The sequence below is a fragment of the Podarcis muralis genome, chromosome 1 (genome assembly GCF_964188315.1).
Source record: "Podarcis muralis chromosome 1, rPodMur119.hap1.1, whole genome shotgun sequence".
NCBI lineage: Eukaryota > Metazoa > Chordata > Lepidosauria > Squamata > Lacertidae > Podarcis > Podarcis muralis.
In genome coordinates, this window is record NC_135655.1 from 53,283,223 (window position 1) to 53,291,238 (window position 8,016).

An 8,016-nucleotide genomic window follows, 5' to 3' on the forward strand; every position below is an offset into this window, starting at 1 on the left:
TACCAGCATGAGATTGACCAAACTGCGGGAGGCAGTGGAAGACAGGAGTGCCTGGCGTGCTCTGGTCCATTGGGTCACGAAGAGTCGGACACGACTAAACAACTAAACAACAACAACAACTTATCCTGCATAGGCAAAACAGGAAGAGTACATCTTGGTAGCAGATGTGGCAAAACATTGCTGTTTGAGGGCTGGGAAAATAGCAAAAGGGGAATGATTGTTAGGAAAGCCATCCTGCTCCAAAACTGCACAGTTGTGCTTTAAAAGACCCGAGGACTAATAAAAATGTTGAATAAAGGCACTGGAACTGTGGAGTGTGTGCATTTTTTAAGACCCAAAGCATATGGGTTGCAATAGCATTTCAGCTTAACACACCCACCCACCACTATCTGTATGTGTGCGTGCGTTTAAATAAAATAGTGGGAACTGGAATTAATCCCCAATTACTTTATGCACATTCGTTTCAATGGGTCTGCTCTGAGCATAACTAATTTTGGATACAAGCCTATGTTTTGTATTTACATTAAGTATCTACTATGTTACTATGTTGTAAACTGTCCTGTGGCCTTGCAATGAAGGGTGTTGTATACATTTTTAAAATAACTAAATAATAAAATAACTGCAACAAAATATGCATGAGAGTGCTTCTTTTCAGAGTTGCAACCAAATTCCCCATACCCTTTATTTATTCTCCAAAGATGGTCAGGGTTCCATAACCACTGAGCATGCTCAGTCCTCGTTGGGGATTTACTTGTGGATTTCCCCCCTATATATTTCTGTTGCAAATCTCAGGATTTCCTCAAGCCTGAAGATACTCCACTATTGTGAGCAGATGGTACTTGGGGGCTACATTATTGGATCAAAAAGGAACACCAGTATTAAAAAACACAGGAATTTAAATATCTAAACTTCATTGGACAGAAAAGCAGAAACTGTTTTTTAAAAATTAGAAGGCAAAATATGTTATTGCCATTGTGCAAATGAAGTGTGAGGTACCATGGCATAATCTCAAAATGCTTTTGCCATAGCAGTGGCGTAGTGTGGGTTGTCAGCACCTGGGGCAAGGCAAGTAATTTGCGCCCCCTAACCTGTGGATTTGCGCCCCCTAACCTGTGGATTTGCGCCCCCTAACCCGTGGATTTGCCCTAACCCCAGATGTTGCGCCCAGTGCGGCCGGCCCCCCCTGCACCCCCCACGCTACGCCACTGTGCCATAGACTGTGGCATAACCTGTACTTTTTGGTAGCATCTAGCTATTTTGACATGAATAAGCAGAAATAGGCCGAATGTAACTGATTGCCCCTAGGTGGCAGTAAGAGCCTATGGCAGTCTTCATCCACCCAAGCATTGGCACTGTATCAATTTATCTTGTGTGGAAATAAAGCACTAGTGGGGAGCAAAAAATTTAAATTCCTTGGCTGGTAAGAAAAACACAAAGAAACAAAAACTTGCAATGGTGGGTTCCCATGGCACTTTTGAGCTGCATTGTTGGAAACCCACAGAAGGACATTTCAAAGCTGCACAGATACATTTGCTGTACCACCTTTGATAAATTCAGTTACAGTTTATAATTTAATAAGGTTTAATTATATATTTTTATGCTAGGTTTTGACTTTTAAACGATTAGCCACTTTCCTGCTTTCTTCAGGGCAATGCAACAAAACCCTATACAGTAAATAAGTGAATGTTCGACGTCTACCTGCAATTAATCTCCAGCTTTACTAATATAAAATAGAACTTCATTTCTTTTTTACTTCTGTTTGCTGCTTCACAAGGAACCTGTATGCCTTTCACTTAGAGCTGGAGATAGGTCCAAGTACTGGCTGGATTTCACATTTCCAAAAAATGGGGAATATGTAATGGCTATTTCTTTGTCTCTAAAACCTGTTAGCAATGGAAAGGTCATAGCTCCCTGGTACAGCATCTGCTTTGAGTGCAGAAGTTCCCAGGTTTAAATCTGGCATCCTACCTGCAACGGCTGACTTCATGGCTTTAACATCATACCATCTTTCTCCTCCCTCACCGCCATTTTGCTGGACAGCCATCCTGCCAAAGGGTTCTAGAAAGCTTGTTCTCTGTTCTGTGCCATTACGCTTGGTCCTAATAAAGTCATTGCCCTATAGTGCATTCTAGATGTTCTTCCTCTGCGCCAACACAGTTGTCTGTGTTTCCCCACAGTAATTTATGTCAGGGCCCTGCCCCCAAACACTATGATAGCGACTCTTACTTGTAAGTCAGGAGGGTGTCTTTGTTCAGATTTATAGTGGGACAGGCTCAGCATGAAGCACAGGGTCCAGAAGTCAAGATTCCAGGCATGCCAACTCTAGGTGTCTTCAGCCCCCTCAATGTCAAGGGGGAAGAGGAGGCCAAGCATGGACCGAAGCGCAGCTTCAGTGGCTGGCTCCTTCAGAGTGTTTGGCCTCTTCCAGACTATGTGACATTGCACATTCAATCCGTGTGACATCACACACACAGTGTACTGGGTCACCTCAATCTTGGGGGCAAGTTGGTGCCCCTGCAAGATTCTAAAGTGCAAGAGCAAGGCAATAAATTTACAGTGGTACCTTGGTTTTCAAACTTAATCCGTTCTGGGAGTCCATTCAACTCCCGAAACCGTTCGAAAACCAAGGCACGGCTTCCGATTGGCTGCAGGAGCTTCCAGCAGTCAAGCAGAAGCCACGTCAGAAGTTCAGCTTCCGAAAAACATTTGCAAACCAGAACACTTACTTCCAGGTTTGTGGTGTTCAGGAGCCAATTTGTTGGGCAACAAACCATTCAATAACCAAGGTACGACTGAATAACATTTGCTGGCTTTTATTAGAAAGGGTATAACCATTCGATTCAAAAGGACCAGATTAAATCATCAACCTGATTTTCTGCAAGCTTCTACAACATTTCTTAGGACATTTCTCCCAAATGAGACAGCATCTTATCAACTCCTAGATGATCATTGGTGATTATGCCAGCTATGAATGTATGACTGTTTATTTTATTTTTGAAAGCAGTATTTCTGGGTGAATGCAAGGCATTAAGGGAATATTAGGCCTTTCCAAGCAAAGGATTTTGCACACTCACTTCTAATAAACGTTTTAAAACACTCAGATAATTTTGTGCTACTACTCTTGTGTGATCAGATTCATGAGGTCGTAGGGACATATTAAGGGATGCTCTAAGAGTGCTAACTTGCTTCACTTGTAAACAGTAACTTTATTCCTTCTTCCTCTAGTGCTTCCAATAATTGCTATTACCATTCTCTGGAAATTTGCTATTCATATTATGTCTCTTGAATATGAAATGTTCCAGACGATATGAATTATTCAAAGCAAGGGCATAACATATGCTCACAGTAGAGTGTTATGATACTTTGCTTATTATTCCCTCACTTCTTGTTTAATACAACCAATTATTGTGTTGCTTGCCCACTGAATGAATCCCTTCATTGACTTTTCTCTAAGGATATTCCAGTCTTTATTCCTGAAAGGCAACTTCTATTTATTTATGAATCTATTCCATGTGCCTGCCAGCAGACATGAAGCTGATTGCATGCATACTTTCTTTAAAAATAAAATATGTATTTATTGATTTTCCAATATCATTCCAATAGCAGCCTCATTATAACTATACCAATTTTATCCAATTAATACAATGATTAATGCCAATTATTCCAATGTCAAATTATACAATTTAATCAAACTGGTCTCCCTGCGTGCAAGATTTGATGACTTCATTTTTTCTGCATTCCAAAATCTTAAAAATTTCCATTCCATTCCAGTATAATAATCCCTTATATAATAGCTACAATCTTGTGTTTCATTCGTGTTGGTATATTAGGTAATTTATAAAGTTTCAAGTGAGGAACTCTAACTGTAATGCTTATTCTTTCCCGAGTGTGATAGTTCTCCCCCATGATGTTTTCTCGTCCATGTATGGTGTTATATCCTTCATTGCTACAACTGTTGATGGTTCCCGTCATGCCTCGGGAGAAGCTGTTATCTCACAGTTTCCAAAAGTCCCTGCATCACTTCGGCCTGTGATTTGGCTTCCAGTAAACAAGCAGTCTTCACAATTTTTCCAGCCTAGGAAGAACAGTCTGAATCCAGACTGCAAATAGGTTCTGCAATTAAGCAGGAAGAACCAAATGCACAAATATAGGATGGGGGACATCTGGCTTACTAGCAGTATATGTGAAAAGGATCTAGGGGTCTTGATGGACCACAAGCTTAACATGAGTCAACCGTGTGATGCAGCAGCAAAAAAACCCCTAATGCTATTCTAGGCTGCATCAAGAGAAGTATTGTGTGCAGGTCAAGGGAAATAATAGTACCACTCTATTCTGCCTTAGTCAGGCAACACTTGGAATACTGTGTCCAATTCTGGGCACCACAATTTAAGAAGGATGTTGACAAGCTGGAACATGTGCAGAGGAGGGCAACCAAGATGATCAAGGGTCTGGAAAATAAGCCTGGAAAAGAGGAGGCTTTTGAGAGGAGATATGATAGTCATCTAATATCTAAATATCTTCTAATATCTAATATCTAAAGGGCTGTCACATGGAAGAGGGAGCATGCTTGTTTTCTCATGTTCTGAAGGGTAGGGCATGAACCAATGGCTTCAAGTTGCAGGAAAGGAGATTCTGACTAAACATTTGGAAAAACTTTCTGACAGTAAGAGCTGTCCAGCGGTGGAACAGACTCCCACAAGAGGTGGTGGACTCTTGGAGATGTTTAAGTAGAGGTTGGATGGCCATCTGTCATGGATGCTTTAGCTGAGATTCCTATACTGCAGGGGTTGGACTAGATGACCCTTGGGGTCCCTTCTAACTCTAAGATTCTATGATTCTATGAAATAGTTAATCCAAAAGCTTCTATTCCCGCAGCTGGTAAACTCCTTTCTTCCCTGCTGCTTGATTTATGGCCAATTGTTCTTATCTCAAACACATTCCTTTGTGGATAACGGCAATTAGGGAGGACTTTGTTCCATATTTTCAAAGCATGGCGTTCCCTCCCCTCCCCTCTCAGTTCCTTTCCCTCACACACACAGTTCCAGTTTTGTTAAATTCCATATTTATATTTCAATTTCTTCCTTCACTTGTACAGTTTTTTTAAAAAATCTTGCATTCCAGGGATGGTTGCCGTATCATAAATGTAGAGAAAAACTTTGATATAAGCAAACCATGCTCCACTCCCCCTATCGTCTCTTTCACTGAATGAAATTCCCTCTCAGTTCAAACCTTTTAAATCCTTGTAGCTGGGTTCGTTTTCGCAGTTTCTTATCCCATCATCTCTAGCATGCGCCTTTAGTTTACTCCAATTAAAAAAAAAACCAATTAGCAGGATAACCTGCGCTTCCAGGAATGGGATTGGGGTGGGGTGTTGTGGCAGCCAGAGTACTCCTTGCACCCAGTGCCTTTGTCTGTCCTCGCATTCCATGGGGAAGTGAGTTCCAGACTTCCAGGCAAACTGTAGGTGAGAGCCATGTTCCTCTTCCAACTGAAGAGGAATGCAGAAAATGCAATTCAGCCATCATATTCTGATTATCTCTGTCTGTCTCTCTCCGTAGTGTTGGCAGAGGCTTCCATCCCCTGGCGCACAGGAAACAGGAAGCTGCATGCATACTCTCTAGGTCACACTGACTTTGATGGGAGTTGCTTCCTAGTAGAGTTCTTTTCAGGCATTCCTTTACACCTGATCCTAGCTGTCTAGGGTTTTAAATCACATGGGGCACCTAAATGAGTACAGTGGATGCTTGGGTTGTGAATGTGATCCGTGTGGGAGGCACGTTCGCAACCCGCAGCATCCGCAACCTGCAGTTCCGCGTCTGCACATGTGCAGGTTGCGATTTGGCGCTTCTGCACATGCGCAAAGCTCAATTTAGTGTTTCTGCGCATGCGCGAGCGCTGAAACCCAGACGTAACCTGTTCCAGTACTTCCGGGTTTCGGCATGTCCATAACCTGAAAATGTGCAACCTGAAGCATCTGTAACCTGAGGTATGACTGTACAAGAGGCTGCCTGGTGTGGACGTTCAATCCCCAGTGTTTGGAGGGTGATGAATTTGGTGACAGTGATGCCACAGAGGGGACAGATACAGAGCAAGTATCCTGGCTCTTCCACCTCACACGATTGAACTCACCTGTGGTGGAAGGCTTGAACAGTGCTTAAGTATGTTTAGGATTGCAGCCTTAAAGTCAAGCGTGTAATCCAAGACTCTTTGGAATTGAACTATGATTTTTGATGGGAATAAATTAGGTTAAATCTAATTTGCTAGGCTAAATGGCTCATGGAGTGGGAATGCTACCAAATTGTTGTTATTTTTTGGGTGGGGTTCTATCATCTACTGGCAAAGTTGATTTGCTGTTGGTGCACAACGAACCTGCTCCCCCCCCCCATCAAACTTTTCGCAATAAGGAAAGTGAAAGGCCTTTGAAAGCCTTAAATGGCTCAGGACTGCAGTACCTCAAAGATTGCCTTTTCCCATGTGAACCAACCGGGCTTCTACAAGCATCATCTAAGCCCCTTCCTCAAGAGGTTTGGAGGGTGGCAACATAAGAACAGGCCTTTTCTGCAGTGGTTCCCCATTTGTGGACTGCTTTACACAGGGAGAATTGCATGGAGCCATCATCTTTAGGCAGCAGGCAGAAACTTTCCTCTATAACCAACAAATTCAGTTAACAACAACAACAACAAGTGATGGCGAATTGCCCTGGAAAGTATGGATAACAACCGCTTGACACAATGTTGTTTAACTTCTCTGCAATCAAATCAGAATGGTTGCATAAAAAGTAGTTGCTGCCATCTGACCTTCCCACAAACTTTGTGCAAATCCAACAAGACAAATGTTCAATAAACAGGTGCTCTGAACTTGACCTGGGCTGTTAAAGTGGCACAGAGTAAAAATTGGGTTCTTTCTGTTCTATCTTATTTGCCCAGCAGGGGACACTCAATATCCACACTTCCATCCCTACTACAGACATCTCCCAAGAAATATGATACAAACCTAAAGTATTAAGAGAAAAGATTGTTCAGACTTGTAACGAACAAGGTTCTTTCTTTGTTTCTTTTCTAATCTAAGATTACCTAACAGTACAGTAACAATAACCGCTACTTATCAATAGCAATATGATAAGAGCAACATTTGCTTAATTTCTATTCCAAGAGATAAGTGAGGACGACAGTTTCAAAAGTTACATTCCTTTGTTGTAGGAAAGAGTCACACTCAAAATCAGACAAAGGAACCTGAAAATGAAGAAGAAAAATGACACTTTTATTTTTAAAACAAGGCAGCAAAGACACAGAGCAATCACCTATATCCTCCTACTAAACCACTTTCTTGGTCTGTTATATACCCTGCCCTTCTGCTCATTACACTGCATATTTTCTGCTTGAAGGCCTTCCAAAATATTCTTATGTCACAGAGGTGTGTCTGTTCTCTGCTTCTTGATTTTCTGTTTGGACTTATTCCCCCCCCTCCCTATTTCTCAAAGCTGACGGAAGTCCCTCTGTGACAATTAACCTCCTAGGTAGTGGCTGCCTCTAGCAATTGTAATTAAGTGGCCAATCAAGGAGCCAATGGATCTTTCCTCACAGAGATGAATGAGGCGGTGAAAGGAATGGTTATTTGTGAGATTAAAAATCTGGTTTTTCTTTCTTTTTTCTTTTTTTAAAAAAGGTTTTAGGAATATAGTGGGAAGCAAAGTCTTTCAGAGTTCTTTTGGGGATGACAGTGACACTGCCAGGAGAACAACAACAGGCAGCAGAGAAGTCTGACTGTGACAGAATACAGTGGTTACTCAGGTTACATAGAATCATAGAATCATAGAATCATAGAGTTGGAAGAGACCACAAGGGCCATCGAGTCCAACCCCCTGCCAAGCAGGAAATACCATCAGAGCACTCCTGACATATGGTTGTCAAGCCTCTGCTTAAAGACCTCCAAAGACGGAGACTCCACCACACTCCTTGGCAGCAAATTCCACTGTCGAACAGCTCTTACTGTCAGGAAGTTCTTCCTAATGTTTAG